The sequence below is a fragment of the Phalangium opilio genome, unplaced genomic scaffold (genome assembly GCF_054372755.1).
Source record: "Phalangium opilio isolate 3A_F unplaced genomic scaffold, DU_Popi_V2 ptg000031l_1, whole genome shotgun sequence".
NCBI lineage: Eukaryota > Metazoa > Arthropoda > Arachnida > Opiliones > Phalangiidae > Phalangium > Phalangium opilio.
This window is the reverse complement of record NW_028324158.1, coordinates 482929-497885: the sequence shown is the minus strand read 5'-3', so window position 1 is coordinate 497885 and position 14957 is coordinate 482929. Positions and strand designations below refer to the sequence as shown.

The following is a 14957-nucleotide window of genomic DNA, read 5'->3' as shown; positions in this document are numbered from 1 at the left end:
AATGGTTAGCGCGTTCGGCTGTTAACCGAAAGGTTGGTGGTTCGAGCCCACCGGGGAGCGGTGTTGTGAAATCTCACATGTAACGTAAAAATCCAAAGTTTTTCCACAATACCTGACGAACATTTAATCGTTGGGCTTCCGTTGCGCAATGGTTAACGCTGTCGGCTGTTAACCGAAAGGTTGGTGGTTCGAGCCCATCCGGGAGCGGTGTTGTGAGGTCTTAGATGTAACGTATAATTCAGAGTTTTTTAAAAATACCTGACGAACATTTAATCTTAGGGCTTCCGTGGCGCAATGGTTAGCGCGTTCGGCTGTTAACCGAAAGGTTGGTGGTTCGAGCCCACCCGGGAGCGTTGTTGTGAGCTCTCACATGTAATGTAAAAAGCCAAAGTGTTTCCACAATACCCGACGACCATTTAATTTTTGGGCTTCCGTGGCGCAATGGTTAGCGCGGTCGGGTGTTAACCGAAAGGTTGGTGGTTCGAGCCCATCCGTGAGCGGTGTTGTGAGGTCTCAGATGTGACGTAAAAAGTCAAAGTTTTTCCACAATACCTGACGACCATTTAATTTCTGAGCTTCCTTGGCTCGAAGTCTAGCGCGTTCGGATGTTAACCAAAAGGTTGGTGGTTCGAGCCCACCCGGGAGCGGTGTTGTGAAATCTCACAGGTAACGTAAAAATCCAAAGTTTTTCCACAATACCTGACGAACGTTTAATCTTTGGGCTTCCGTGGCGCAATGGTTAGCGCGTTCGGCTGTTAACCGAAAGGTTTGTGGTTCGAGCCCATCCTGGAGCGGTGTTGTGAGGTCTTAGATGTAACGTAAAATTCAGAGTTTTTTAAAAATAACTGACGAACATTTAATTTTTGGTCTTCCGTGGCGCAATGGTTAGAGCGTTCAGCTGTTATTCAAAAGGTTTGTGATTCGAGCCCATCCGGGAGCGGTGTTGTGAAGTCTCAGATGTGACGCAAAAAGTCAAAGTTTTTCCACAATACCTGACGAACATTTAATCTTTGGGCTTCCGTGGCGCAATGGTTAGGGCGTTCGGCTGTTAACCGAAAGGTTGGTGGTTCGAGCCCACCCGGGAGCGGTGTTGTGAGATCTCACATGTAACGTAAAAATCGAGAGTTTTTTAAAAAAGACCTGACGAACATTTTATCTTTGGGCTTCCGTTGCACAATGGTTAACGCCGTCGGCTGTTAACCGAAAGGTTGGTGGTTCGAGCCCATCCGGGAGCGGTGTTGTGAGATCTCACATGTAACGTAAAAATCCAGAGTTTTTTAAAAGTACCTGACGAACATTTAATCTTTGGGCTTCCGTTGCACAATGGTTAACGCCGTCGGCTGTTAACCGAAAGGTTGGTGGTTCGAGCCCACCCGGGAGCGTTGTTGTGAGCTCTCACATGTAATGTAAAAAGCCAAAGTGTTTCCACAATACCCGACGACCATTTAATTTTTGGGCTTCCGTGGCGCAATGGTTAGCGCGGTCGGCTGTTAACCGAAAGGTTGGTGGTTCGAGCCCATCCGTGAGCGGTGTTGTGAGGTCTCAGATGTGACGTAAAAAGTCAAAGTTTTTCCACAATACCTGACGACCATTTAATTTCTGAGCTTCCTTGGCTCGAAGTCTAGCGCGTTCGGATGTTAACCAAAAGGTTGGTGGTTCGAGCCCACCCGGGAGCGGTGTTGTGAAATTACACAGGTAACGTAAAAATCCAAAGTTTTTCCACAATACCTGACGAACATTTAATCTTTGGGCTTCCGTTGCGCAATGGTTAACGCCGTCGGCTGTTAACCGAAAGGTTGGTGGTTCGAGCCCACCCGGTAGCGGTGTTGTGAAATCTCACAGGTAACGTAAAAATCCAAAGTTTTTCCACAATACCTGACGAACATTTAATCTTTGGGCTTCCGTTGCGCAATGGTTAACGCCGTAGGCTGTTAACCGAAAGGTTGGTGGTTCGAGCCCATCCGGGAGCTGTGTTGTGAGGTCTTAGATGTAACGTAAAATTCAGAGTTTTTTAAAAATAACTGACGAACATTTAATTTTTGGGCTTCCGTGGCGCAAAGGTTAGCGCGTTCAGCTGTTATTCAAAAGGTTTGTGGTTCGAGCCCATCCGGGAGCGGTGTTTTGAAGTCTCGGATGTGACGTAAAAAGTCAAAGTTTTTCCACATACCTGACGACCATTTAATTTCTGAGCTTCCGTGGCGCAATGGTTAGCGCGTTCGGCTGTTAACCGAAAGGTTGGTGGTTCGAGCCCATCCGGGAGCGGTGTTGTGAGGTCTCAGATGTGACTCAAAAAGTCAAAGTTTTTCCACAATACCTGACGACCATTTCATTTCTGAGCTTCCGTGGCGCAATGGTTAGCGCGTTCGGCTGTTAACCGAAAGGTTGGTGGTTCGAGCCCATCCGTGAGCGGTGTTGTGAGGTCTCAGATGTGACGTAAAAAGTCAAAGTTTTTCCACAATACCTGACGAACATTTAATTTTTGGGCTTCCGTGAAGCAACGGTTAGCGCGTTCGGCTGTTAACCGAAAGGTTGGTGGTTCGAGCCCACCCGGGAGCGGTGTTGTGAAATCTCACATGTAACCTAAAAATCCAAAGTTTTTCCACAATACCTGACGAACATTTAATCTTTGGGCTTCCGTTGCGCAATGGTTAACGCCGTCGGCTGTTAACCGAAAGGTTGGTGGTTCGAGCCCATCCGGGAGCTGTGTTGTGAGGTCTTAGATGTAACGTAAAATAAAGAGTTTTTTAAAAATAACTGACGAACATTTAATTTTTGGTCTTCCGTGGCGCAATGGTTAGAGCGTTCAGATGTTATTCAAAAGGTTTGTGGTTCGAGCCCATCCGGGAGCGGTGTTGTGAAGTCTCAGATGTGACGTAAAAAGTCAAAGTTTTTCCACAATACCTGACGAACATTTAATCTTTGGGCTTCCGTGGCGCAATGGTTAGCGCGTTCGGCTGTTAACCGAAAGGTTTGTGGTTCGAGCCCATCCGGGAGCGGTGTTGTGAGGTCTTAGATGTAACGTAAAATTCAGAGTTTTTTAAAAATAACTGACGAACATTTAATTTTTGGTCTTCCGTGGCGCAATGGTTAGCGCCGTCGGCTGTTAACCGAAAGTTTGGTGGTTCGAGCCCATCCGGGAGCTGTGTTGTGAGGTCTTAGATGTAACGTAAAATTCAGAGTTTTTTAAAAATAACTGACGAACATTTAATTTTTGGTCTTCCGTGGCGCAATGGTTAGAGCGTTCAGATGTTATTCAAAAGGTTTGTGGTTCGAGCCCATCCGGGAGCGGTGTTGTGAAGTCTCAGATGTGACGTAAAAAGTCAAAGTTTTTCCACAATACCTGACGAACATTTAATCTTTGGGCTTCCGTGGCGCAATGGTTAGCGCGTTCGGCTGTTAACCGAAAGGTTTGTGGTTCGAGCCCATCCTGGAGCGGTGTTGTGAGGTCTTAGATGTAACGTAAAATTCAGAGTTTTTTAAAAATAACTGACGAACATTTAATTTTTGGTCTTCCGTGGCGCAATGGTTAGAGCGTTCAGCTGTTATTCAAAAGGTTTGTGGTTCGAGCCCATCCGGGAGCGGTGTTGTGAAGTCTCAGATGTGACGCAAAAAGTCAAAGTTTTTCCACAATACCTGACGAACATTTAATCTTTGGGCTTCCGTGGCGCAATGGTTAGGGCGTTCGGCTGTTAACCGAAAGGTTGGTGGTTCGAGCCCACCCGGGAGCGGTGTTGTGAGATCTGACATGTAACGTAAAAATCCAGAGTTTTTTAAAAAAGACCTGACGAACATTTTATCTTTGGGCTTCCGTTGCACAATGGTTAACGCCGTCGGCTGTTAACCGAAAGGTTGGTGGTTCGAGCCCATCCGTGAGCGGTGTTGTGAGGTCTCAGATGTGACGTAAAAAGTCAAAGTTTTTCCACAATACCTGACGAACATTTAATTTTTGGGCTTCCGTGAAGCAACGGTTAGCGCGTTCGGCTGTTAACCGAAAGGTTGGTGGTTCGAGCCCACCCGGGAGCGGTGTTGTGAAATCTCACATGTAACCTAAAAATCCAAAGTTTTTCCACAATACCTGACGAACATTTAATCTTTGGGCTTCCGTTGCGCAATGGTTAACGCCTTCGGCTGTTAACCGAAAGGTTGGTGGTTCGAGCCCATCCGGGAGCTGTGTTGTGAGGTCTTAGATGTAACGTAAAATAAAGAGTTTTTTAAAAATAACTGACGAACATTTAATTTTTGGTCTTCCGTGGCGCAATGGTTAGAGCGTTCAGATGTTATTCAAAAGGTTTGTGGTTCGAGCCCATCCGGGAGCGGTGTTGTGAAGTCTCAGATGTGACGTAAAAAGTCAAAGTTTTTCCACAATACCTGACGAACATTTAATCTTTGGGCTTCCGTGGCGCAATGGTTAGCGCGTTCGGCTGTTAACCGAAAGGTTTGTGGTTCGAGCCCATCCGGGAGCGGTGTTGTGAGGTCTTAGATGTAACGTAAAATTCAGAGTTTTTTAAAAATAACTGACGAACATTTAATTTTTGGTCTTCCGTGGCGCAATGGTTAGCGCCGTCGGCTGTTAACCGAAAGGTTGGTGGTTCGAGCCCATCCGGGAGCTGTGTTGTGAGGTCTTAGATGTAACGTAAAATTCAGAGTTTTTTAAAAATAACTGACGAACATTTAATTTTTGGTCTTCCGTGGCGCAATGGTTAGAGCGTTCAGATGTTATTCAAAAGGTTTGTGGTTCGAGCCCATCCGGGAGCGGTGTTGTGAAGTCTCAGATGTGACGTAAAAAGTCAAAGTTTTTCCACAATACCTGACGAACATTTAATCTTTGGGCTTCCGTGGCGCAATGGTTAGCGCGTTCGGCTGTTAACCGAAAGGTTTGTGGTTCGAGCCCATCCTGGAGCGGTGTTGTGAGGTCTTAGATGTAACGTAAAATTCAGAGTTTTTTAAAAATAACTGACGAACATTTAATTTTTGGTCTTCCGTGGCGCAATGGTTAGAGCGTTCAGCTGTTATTCAAAAGATTTGTGGTTCGAGCCCATCCGGGAGCGGTGTTGTGAAGTCTCAGATGTGACGCAAAAAGTCAAAGTTTTTCCACAATACCTGACGAACATTTAATCTTTGGGCTTCCGTGGCGCAATGGTTAGGGCGTTCGGCTGTTAACCGAAAGGTTGGTGGTTCGAGCCCACCCGGGAGCGGTGTTGTGAGATCTGACATGTAACGTAAAAATCCAGAGTTTTTTAAAAAAGACCTGACGAACATTTTATCTTTGGGCTTCCGTTGCACAATGGTTAACGCCGTCGGCTGTTAACCGAAAGGTTGGTGGTTCGAGCCCACCCGGGAGCGGTGTTGTGAAATCTCACATGTAACCTAAAAATCCAAAGTTTTTCCACAATACCTGACGAACATTTAATCTTTGGGCTTCCGTTGCGCAATGGTTAACGCCTTCGGCTGTTAACCGAAAGGTTGGTGGTTCGAGCCCATCCGGGAGCTGTGTTGTGAGGTCTTAGATGTAACGTAAAATAAAGAGTTTTTTAAAAATAACTGACGAACATTTAATTTTTGGTCTTCCGTGGCGCAATGGTTAGAGCGTTCAGATGTTATTCAAAAGGTTTGTGGTTCGAGCCCATCCGGGAGCGGTGTTGTGAAGTCTCAGATGTGACGTAAAAAGTCAAAGTTTTTCCACAATACCTGACGAACATTTAATCTTTGGGCTTCCGTGGCGCAATGGTTAGCGCGTTCGGCTGTTAACCGAAAGGTTTGTGGTTCGAGCCCATCCGGGAGCGGTGTTGTGAGGTCTTAGATGTAACGTAAAATTCAGAGTTTTTTAAAAATAACTGACGAACATTTAATTTTTGGTCTTCCGTGGCGCAATGGTTAGCGCCGTCGGCTGTTAACCGAAAGGTTGGTGGTTCGAGCCCATCCGGGAGCTGTGTTGTGAGGTCTTAGATGTAACGTAAAATTCAGAGTTTTTTAAAAATAACTGACGAACATTTAATTTTTGGTCTTCCGTGGCGCAATGGTTAGAGCGTTCAGATGTTATTCAAAAGGTTTGTGGTTCGAGCCCATCCGGGAGCGGTGTTGTGAAGTCTCAGATGTGACGTAAAAAGTCAAAGTTTTTCCACAATACCTGACGAACATTTAATCTTTGGGCTTCCGTGGCGCAATGGTTAGCGCGTTCGGCTGTTAACCGAAAGGTTTGTGGTTCGAGCCCATCCTGGAGCGGTGTTGTGAGGTCTTAGATGTAACGTAAAATTCAGAGTTTTTTAAAAATAACTGACGAACATTTAATTTTTGGTCTTCCGTGGCGCAATGGTTAGAGCGTTCAGCTGTTATTCAAAAGATTTGTGGTTCGAGCCCATCCGGGAGCGGTGTTGTGAAGTCTCAGATGTGACGCAAAAAGTCAAAGTTTTTCCACAATACCTGACGAACATTTAATCTTTGGGCTTCCGTGGCGCAATGGTTAGGGCGTTCGGCTGTTAACCGAAAGGTTGGTGGTTCGAGCCCACCCGGGAGCGGTGTTGTGAGATCTGACATGTAACGTAAAAATCCAGAGTTTTTTAAAAAAGACCTGACGAACATTTTATCTTTGGGCTTCCGTTGCACAATGGTTAACGCCGTCGGCTGTTAACCGAAAGGTTGGTGGTTCGAGCCCATCCGGGAGCGGTGTTGTGAGATCTCACATGTAACGTAAAAATCCAGAGTTTTTTAAAAATACCTGACGAACATTTAATCTTTGGGCTTCCGTTGCACAATGGTTAACGCCGTCGGCTGTTAACCGAAAGGTTGGTGGTTCGAGCCCATCCGGGAGCGGTGTTGTGAAATCTCACATGTAACGTAAAAATCCAAAGTTTTTCCACAATACCTGACGAACATTTAATCGTTGGGCTTCCGTTGCGCAATGGTTAACGCTGTCGGCTGTTAACCGAAAGGTTGGTGGTTCGTGCCCATCCGGGAGCGGTGTTGTGAGGTCTTAGATGTAACGTAAAATTCAGAGTTTTTTAAAAATACCTGACGAACATTTAATCTTAGGGCTTCCGTGGCGCAATGGTTAGCGCGTTCGGCTGTTAACCGAAAGGTTGGTGGTTCGAGCCCATCCGTGAGCGGTGTTGTGAGGTCTCAGATGTGACGTAAAAAGTCAAAGTGTTTCCACAATACCCGACGACCATTTAATTTTTGGGCTTCCGTGGCGCAATGGTTAGCGCGGTCGGCTGTTAACCGAAAGGTTGGTGGTTCGAGCCCATCCGTGAGCGGTGTTGTGAGGTCTCAGATGTGACGTAAAAAGTCAAAGTTTTTCCACAATACCTGACGACCATTTAATTTCTGAGCTTCCTTGGCTCGAAGTCTAGCGCGTTCGGATGTTAACCAAAAGGTTGGTGGTTCGAGCCCACCCGGGAGCGGTGTTGTGAAATCTCACATGTAACCTAAAAATCCAAAGTTTTTCCACAATACCTGACGAACATTTAATCTTTGGGCTTCCGTTGCGCAATGGTTAACGCCGTAGGCTGTTAACCGAAAGGTTGGTGGTTCGAGCCCATCCGGGAGCTGTGTTGTGAGGTCTTAGATGTAACGTAAAATTCAGAGTTTTTTAAAAATAACTGACGAACATTTAATTTTTGGTCTTCCGTGGCGCAAAGGTTAGCGCGTTCAGCTGTTATTCAAAAGGTTTGTGGTTCGAGCCCATCCGGGAGCGGTGTTTTGAAGTCTCGGATGTGACGTAAAAAGTCAAAGTTTTCCACATACCTGACGACCATTTAATTTCTGAGCTTCCGTGGCGCAATGGTTAGCGCGTTCGGCTGTTAACCGAAAGGTTGGTGGTTCGAGCCCATCCGGGAGCGGTGTTGTGAGGTCTCAGATGTGACGTAAAAAGTCAAAGTTTTTCCACAATACCTGACGACCATTTCATTTCTGAGCTTCCGTGGCGCAATGGTTAGCGCGTTCGGCTGTTAACCGAAAGGTTGGTGGTTCGAGCCCATCCGTGAGCGGTGTTGTGAGGTCTCAGATGTGACGTAAAAAGTCAAAGTTTTTCCACAATACCTGACGAACATTTAATTTTTGGGCTTCCGTGAAGCAACGGTTAGCGCGTTCGGCTGTTAACCGAAAGGTTGGTGGTTCGAGCCCACCCGGGAGCGGTGTTGTGAAATCTCACATGTAACCTAAAAATCCAAAGTTTTTCCACAATACCTGACGAACATTTAATCTTTGGGCTTCCGTTGCGCAATGGTTAACGCCGTCGGCTGTTAACCGAAAGGTTGGTGGTTCGAGCCCATCCGGGAGCTGTGTTGTGAGGTCTTAGATGTAACGTAAAATAAAGAGTTTTTTAAAAATAACTGACGAACATTTAATTTTTGGTCTTCCGTGGCGCAATGGTTAGAGCGTTCAGATGTTATTCAAAAGGTTTGTGGTTCGAGCCCATCCGGGAGCGGTGTTGTGAAGTCTCAGATGTGACGTAAAAAGTCAAAGTTTTTCCACAATACCTGACGAACATTTAATCTTTGGGCTTCCGTGGCGCAATGGTTAGCGCGTTCGGCTGTTAACCGAAAGGTTTGTGGTTCGAGCCCATCCTGGAGCGGTGTTGTGAGGTCTTAGATGTAACGTAAAATTCAGAGTTTTTTAAAAATAACTGACGAACATTTAATTTTTGGTCTTCCGTGGCGCAATGGTTAGAGCGTTCAGCTGTTATTCAAAAGGTTTGTGGTTCGAGCCCATCCGGGAGCGGTGTTGTGAAGTCTCAGATGTGACGCAAAAAGTCAAAGTTTTTCCACAATACCTGACGAACATTTAATCTTTGGGCTTCCGTTGCGCAATGGTTAACGCCGTCGGCTGTTATCCGAAAGGTTGGTGGTTCGAGCCCATCCGGGAGCTGTGTTGTGAGGTCTTAGATGTAACGTAAAATTCAGAGTTTTTTAAAAATATCTGACGAACATTTAATTTTTGGGCTTCCGTGGCGCAATGGTTAGCGCGTTCAGCTGTTATTCAAAAGGTTTGTGGTTCGAGCCCATCCTGGAGCGGTGTTTTGAAGTCTCGGATGTGACGTAAAAAGTCATAGTTTTTCCACAATACCTGACGACCATTTCATTTCTGAGCTTCCTTGGCTCGAAGGTTAGCGCGTTCGGATGTTAACCAAAAGGTTGGTGGTTCGAGCCCACCCAGCTGCCGTGTTGTGAAGTCTCAAATGTTACGTAAAAAGCCAAAATTTTTCCAGAATACCTGACGACCGTTTAATTTTCGAGCTTCCGTGGCGCAATGGTTAGCGCTTTCGGCTGTTATTCGAAAGGTTGGTGGTTCGAGCCCACCCGGGAGCGGTGTTGTGAGATCTCAAACGTAATGTCAAATGCCAAAGTTTTTCCACAATACCTGACGACCATTTCATTTCTGAGCTTCCGTGGCGCAATGGTTAGCGCGTTCGGCTGTTAACCGAAAGGTTGGTGGTTCGAGCCCATCCGTGAGCGGTGTTGTGAGGTCTCAGATGTGACGTAAAAAGTCAAAGTTTTTCCACAATACCTGACGAACATTTAATTTTTGGGCTTCCGTGAAGCAACGGTTAGCGCGTTCGGCTGTTAACCGAAAGGTTGGTGGTTCGAGCCCACCCGGGAGCGGTGTTGTGAAATCTCACATGTAACCTAAAAATCCAAAGTTTTTCCACAATACCTGACGAACATTTAATCTTTGGGCTTCCGTTGCGCAATGGTTAACGCCGTCGGCTGTTATCCGAAAGGTTGGTGGTTCGAGCCCATCCGGGAGCTGTGTTGTGAGGTCTTAGATGTAACGTAAAATTCAGAGTTTTTTAAAAATATCTGACGAACATTTAATTTTTGGGCTTCCGTGGCGCAATGGTTAGCGCGTTCAGCTGTTATTCAAAAGGTTTGTGGTTCGAGCCCATCCGGGAGCGGTGTTTTGAAGTCTCGGATGTGACGTAAAAAGTCAGAGTTTTTCCACAATACCTGACGACCATTTCATTTCTGAGCTTCCTTGGCTCGAAGGTTAGCGCGTTCGGATGTTAACCAAAAGGTTGGTGGTTCGAGCCCACCCAGCTGCCGTGTTGTGAAGTCTCAAATGTTACGTAAAAAGCCAAAATTTTTCCAGAATACCTGACGACCGTTTAATTTCCGAGCTTCCGTGGCGCAATGGTTAGCGCTTTCGGCTGTTAACCGAAAGGTTGGTGGTTCGAGCCCACCCGGGAGCGGTGTTGTGAGATCTCAAACGTAATGTCAAATGCCAAAGTTTTTCCACAATACCTGACGACCATTTCATTTCTGAGCTTCCGTGGCGCAATGGTTAGCGCGTTCGGCTGTTAACCGAAAGGTTGGTGGTTCGAGCCCACCCGGGAGCGGTGTTGTGAGATCTCAAACGTAATGTCAAATGCCAAAGTTTTTCCACAATACCTGACGAACATTTAATCTTTGGGCTTCCGTGGCGCAATGGTTAGCGCGTTCGGCTGTTAACTGAAAGGTTGGTGGTTCGAGACCATCCGGGAGCGGTGTTTTGAGGTCTCAGATGTGACGTAAAAAGTCAAAGTTTTTCCACAATACCTGACGACCATTTAATTTTTGAGCTTCCGTGGCGCAATGGTTAGCGCGTTTCGCTGTTAACCGAAAGGTTGGTGGTTCGAGCCCATCCGGGAGCGGTGTTGTGAGGTCTCAGATGTGACGTAAAATTTCAAAGTTTTTCCACAATACCTGACGAACATTTAATCTTTGGGCTTCCGTTGCGCAATGGTTAACGCCGTCGGCTGTTAACCGAAAGGTTGGTGGTTCGAGCCCATCCGGGAGCGGTGTTGTGATGTCTTAGATGTAGCGTAAAATTCAGAGTTTTTTAAAAATACCTGACGAACATTTAATCTTTGGGCTTCTGTGGCGCAACGGTTAGCGCGTTCGGCAGTTAACCGAAAGGTTGATGGTTCGAGCCCACCCGGGAGCGGTGTTGTGAGCTCTCACATGTAACGTAAAAAGCCAAAGTGTTTCCACAATACCCGACGACCATTTAGTTTTTGGGCTTCCGTGGCGCAATGGTTAGCGCGTTCGGCTGATAACCGAAAGGTTGGTGGTTCGAGCCCATCCATGAGCGGTGTTGTGAGGTCTCAGATGTGACGTAAAAAGTCAAAGTTTTTCCACAATACCTGACGAACATTTAATTTTTGGGCTTCCGAGGCGCATTGGTTAGCGCGTTCGGCTGTTAACCGAAAGGTTGGTGGTTCGAGCCCACCCGGGAGCGGTGTTGTGAAATCTCAGATGTGACGTAAAAAGTCAAAGCTTTTCCACAATACCTGACGAACATTTAATTTTTGGCTTCCGTGGCTCAATGGTTAGCGCGTTCGGCTGTTAACTAATAGGTTGGTGGTTCGAGCCCACCCGGGAGCGGAGTTGTGAAATCTCACAGGTATCGTAAAAATCCAAAGTTTTTCCACAATACCTGACGAACATTTAATCTTTGGGCTTCCGTTGCGCAATGGTTAACGCCGTCGGCTGTTAACCGAAAGGTTGGTGGTTCGAGCCCATCCGGGAGCGGTGTTGTGAGGTCTTAGATGTAACGTAAAATTCAGAGTTTTTTAAAAATAACTGACGAACATTTAATTTTTGGGCTTCCGTGGCGCAATGGTTAGAGCGTTCAGCTGTTATTCAAAAGGTTGGTGGTTCGAGACCATCCGGAAGTGGTGTTGTGAGGTCTCAGATGTGACGTAAAAAGTCAAAGTTTTTCCACATACCTGACGACCATTTAATTTCTGAGCTTCCGTTGCGCAATGGTTAACGCCGTCGGCTGTTAACCGAAAGGTTGGTGGTTCGTGCCCATCCGGGAGCGGTGTTGTGAGGTCTTAGATGTAACGTAAAATTCAGAGTTTTTTAAAAATACCTGACGAACATTTAATCTTAGGGCTTCCGTGGCGCAATGGTTAGCGCGTTCGGCTGTTAACCGAAAGGTTGGTGGTTCGAGCCCATCCGTGAGCGGTGTTGTGAGGTCTCAGATGTGACGTAAAAAGTCAAAGTGTTTCCACAATACCCGACGACCATTTAATTTTTGGGCTTCCGTGGCGCAATGGTTAGCGCGGTCGGCTGTTAACCGAAAGGTTGGTGGTTCGAGCCCATCCGTGAGCGGTGTTGTGAGGTCTCAGATGTGACGTAAAAAGTCAAAGTTTTTCCACAATACCTGACGACCATTTAATTTCTGAGCTTCCTTGGCTCGAAGTCTAGCGCGTTCGGATGTTAACCAAAAGGTTGGTGGTTCGAGCCCACCCGGGAGCGGTGTTGTGAAATCTCACATGTAACCTAAAAATCCAAAGTTTTTCCACAATACCTGACGAACATTTAATCTTTGGGCTTCCGTTGCGCAATGGTTAACGCCGTCGGCTGTTATCCGAAAGGTTGGTGGTTCGAGCCCATCCGGGAGCTGTGTTGTGAGGTCTTAGATGTAACGTAAAATTCAGAGTTTTTTAAAAATATCTGACGAACATTTAATTTTTGGGCTTCCGTGGCGCAATGGTTAGCGCGTTCAGCTGTTATTCAAAAGGTTTGTGGTTCGAGCCCATCCGGGAGCGGTGTTTTGAAGTCTCGGATGTGACGTAAAAAGTCAGAGTTTTTCCACAATACCTGACGACCATTTCATTTCTGAGCTTCCTTGGCTCGAAGGTTAGCGCGTTCGGATGTTAACCAAAAGGTTGGTGGTTCGAGCCCACCCAGCTGCCGTGTTGTGAAGTCTCAAATGTTACGTAAAAACCCAAAATTTTTCCAGAATACCTGACGACCGTTTAATTTTCGAGCTTCCGTGGCGCAATGGTTAGCGCTTTCGGCTGTTAACCGAAAGGTTGGTGGTTCGAGCCCACCCGGGAGCGGTGTTGTGAGATCTCAAACGTAATGTCAAATGCCAAAGTTTTTCCACAATACCTGACGACCATTTCATTTCTGAGCTTCCGTGGCGCAATGGTTAGCGCGTTCGGCTGTTAACCGAAAGGTTGGTGGTTCGAGCCCATCCGTGAGCGGTGTTGTGAGGTCTCAGATGTGACGTAAAAAGTCAAAGTTTTTCCACAATACCTGACGAACATTTAATTTTTGGGCTTCCGTGAAGCAACGGTTAGCGCGTTTGGCTGTTAACCGAAAGGTTGGTGGTTCGAGCCCACCCGGGAGCGGTGTTGTGAAATCTCAGATGTGACGTAAAAAGTCAAAGCTTTTCCACAATACCTGACGAACATTTAATCTTTGGGCTTCCGTTGCGCAATGGTTAACGCCGTAGGCTGTTAACCGAAAGGTTGGTGGTTCGAGCCCATCCGGGAGCTGTGTTGTGAGGTCTTAGATGTAACGTAAAATTCAGAGTTTTTTAAAAATAACTGACGAACATTTAATTTTTGGTCTTCCGTGGCGCAAAGGTTAGCGCGTTCAGCTGTTATTCAAAAGGTTTGTGGTTCGAGCCCATCCGGGAGCGGTGTTTTGAAGTCTCGGATGTGACGTAAAAAGTCAAAGTTTTTCCACATACCTGACGACCATTTAATTTCTGAGCTTCCGTGGCGCAATGGTTAGCGCGTTCGGCTGTTAACCGAAAGGTTGGTGGTTCGAGCCCATCCGGGAGCGGTGTTGTGAGGTCTCAGATGTGACGTAAAAAGTCAAAGTTTTTCCACAATACCTGACGACCATTTCATTTCTGAGCTTCCGTGGCGCAATGGTTAGCGCGTTCGGCTGTTAACCGAAAGGTTGGTGGTTCGAGCCCATCCGTGAGCGGTGTTGTGAGGTCTCAGATGTGACGTAAAAAGTCAAAGTTTTTCCACAATACCTGACGAACATTTAATTTTTGGGCTTCCGTGAAGCAACGGTTAGCGCGTTCGGCTGTTAACCGAAAGGTTGGTGGTTCGAGCCCACCCGGGAGCGGTGTTGTGAGGTCTCAGATGTGACGTAAAATTTCAAAGTTTTTCCACAATACCTGACGAACATTTAATCTTTGGGCTTCCGTTGCGCAATGGTTAACGCCGTCGGCTGTTAACCGAAAGGTTGGTGGTTCGTGCCCATCCGGGAGCGGTGTTGTGAGGTCTTAGATGTAACGTAAAATTCAGAGTTTTTTAAAAATACCTGACGAACATTTAATCTTAGGGCTTCCGTGGCGCAATGGTTAGCGCGTTCGGCTGTTAACCGAAAGGTTGGTGGTTCGAGCCCATCCGTGAGCGGTGTTGTGAGGTCTCAGATGTGACGTAAAAAGTCAAAGTGTTTCCACAATACCCGACGACCATTTAATTTTTGGGCTTCCGTGGCGCAATGGTTAGCGCGGTCGGCTGTTAACCGAAAGGTTGGTGGTTCGAGCCCATCCGTGAGCGGTGTTGTGAGGTCTCAGATGTGACGTAAAAAGTCAAAGTTTTTCCACAATACCTGACGACCATTTAATTTCTGAGCTTCCTTGGCTCGAAGTCTAGCGCGTTCGGATGTTAACCAAAAGGTTGGTGGTTCGAGCCCACCCGGGAGCGGTGTTGTGAAATCTCACATGTAACCTAAAAATCCAAAGTTTTTCCACAATACCTGACGAACATTTAATCTTTGGGCTTCCGTTGCGCAATGGTTAACGCCGTCGGCTGTTATCCGAAAGGTTGGTGGTTCGAGCCCATCCGGGAGCTGTGTTGTGAGGTCTTAGATGTAACGTAAAATTCAGAGTTTTTTAAAAATATCTGACGAACATTTAATTTTTGGGCTTCCGTGGCGCAATGGTTAGCGCGTTCAGCTGTTATTCAAAAGGTTTGTGGTTCGAGCCCATCCGGGAGCGGTGTTTTGAAGTCTCGGATGTGACGTAAAAAGTCAGAGTTTTTCCACAATACCTGACGACCATTTCATTTCTGAGCTTCCTTGGCTCGAAGGTTAGCGCGTTCGGATGTTAACCAAAAGGTTGGTGGTTCGAGCCCACCCAGCTGCCGTGTTGTGAAGTCTCAAATGTTACGTAAAAACCCAAAATTTTTCCAGAATACCTGACGACCGTTTAATTTTCGAGCTTCC

The 14957-nt window shown here is 46.5% G+C and overlaps 3 non-coding genes across 3 annotated transcripts; all 3 read left to right on the top strand.

Annotated features, from left to right (window-relative positions):
* Positions 1–280: 280 nt before the first annotated feature.
* Positions 281–353, top strand: TRNAN-GUU (transfer RNA asparagine (anticodon GUU)). The gene has a single exon. It is a non-coding gene; the product is annotated as a tRNA-Asn (tRNA).
* Positions 354–10257: 9904 nt separating this feature from the next.
* On the top strand, positions 10258–10330 carry TRNAN-GUU (transfer RNA asparagine (anticodon GUU)). The gene has a single exon. It is a non-coding gene; the product is annotated as a tRNA-Asn (tRNA).
* Positions 10331–10991: 661 nt separating this feature from the next.
* TRNAI-GAU (transfer RNA isoleucine (anticodon GAU)) lies at positions 10992–11064 on the top strand. Its single transcript has one exon. It is a non-coding gene; the product is annotated as a tRNA-Ile (tRNA).
* The last annotated feature ends 3893 nt before the right edge of the window (positions 11065–14957 follow it).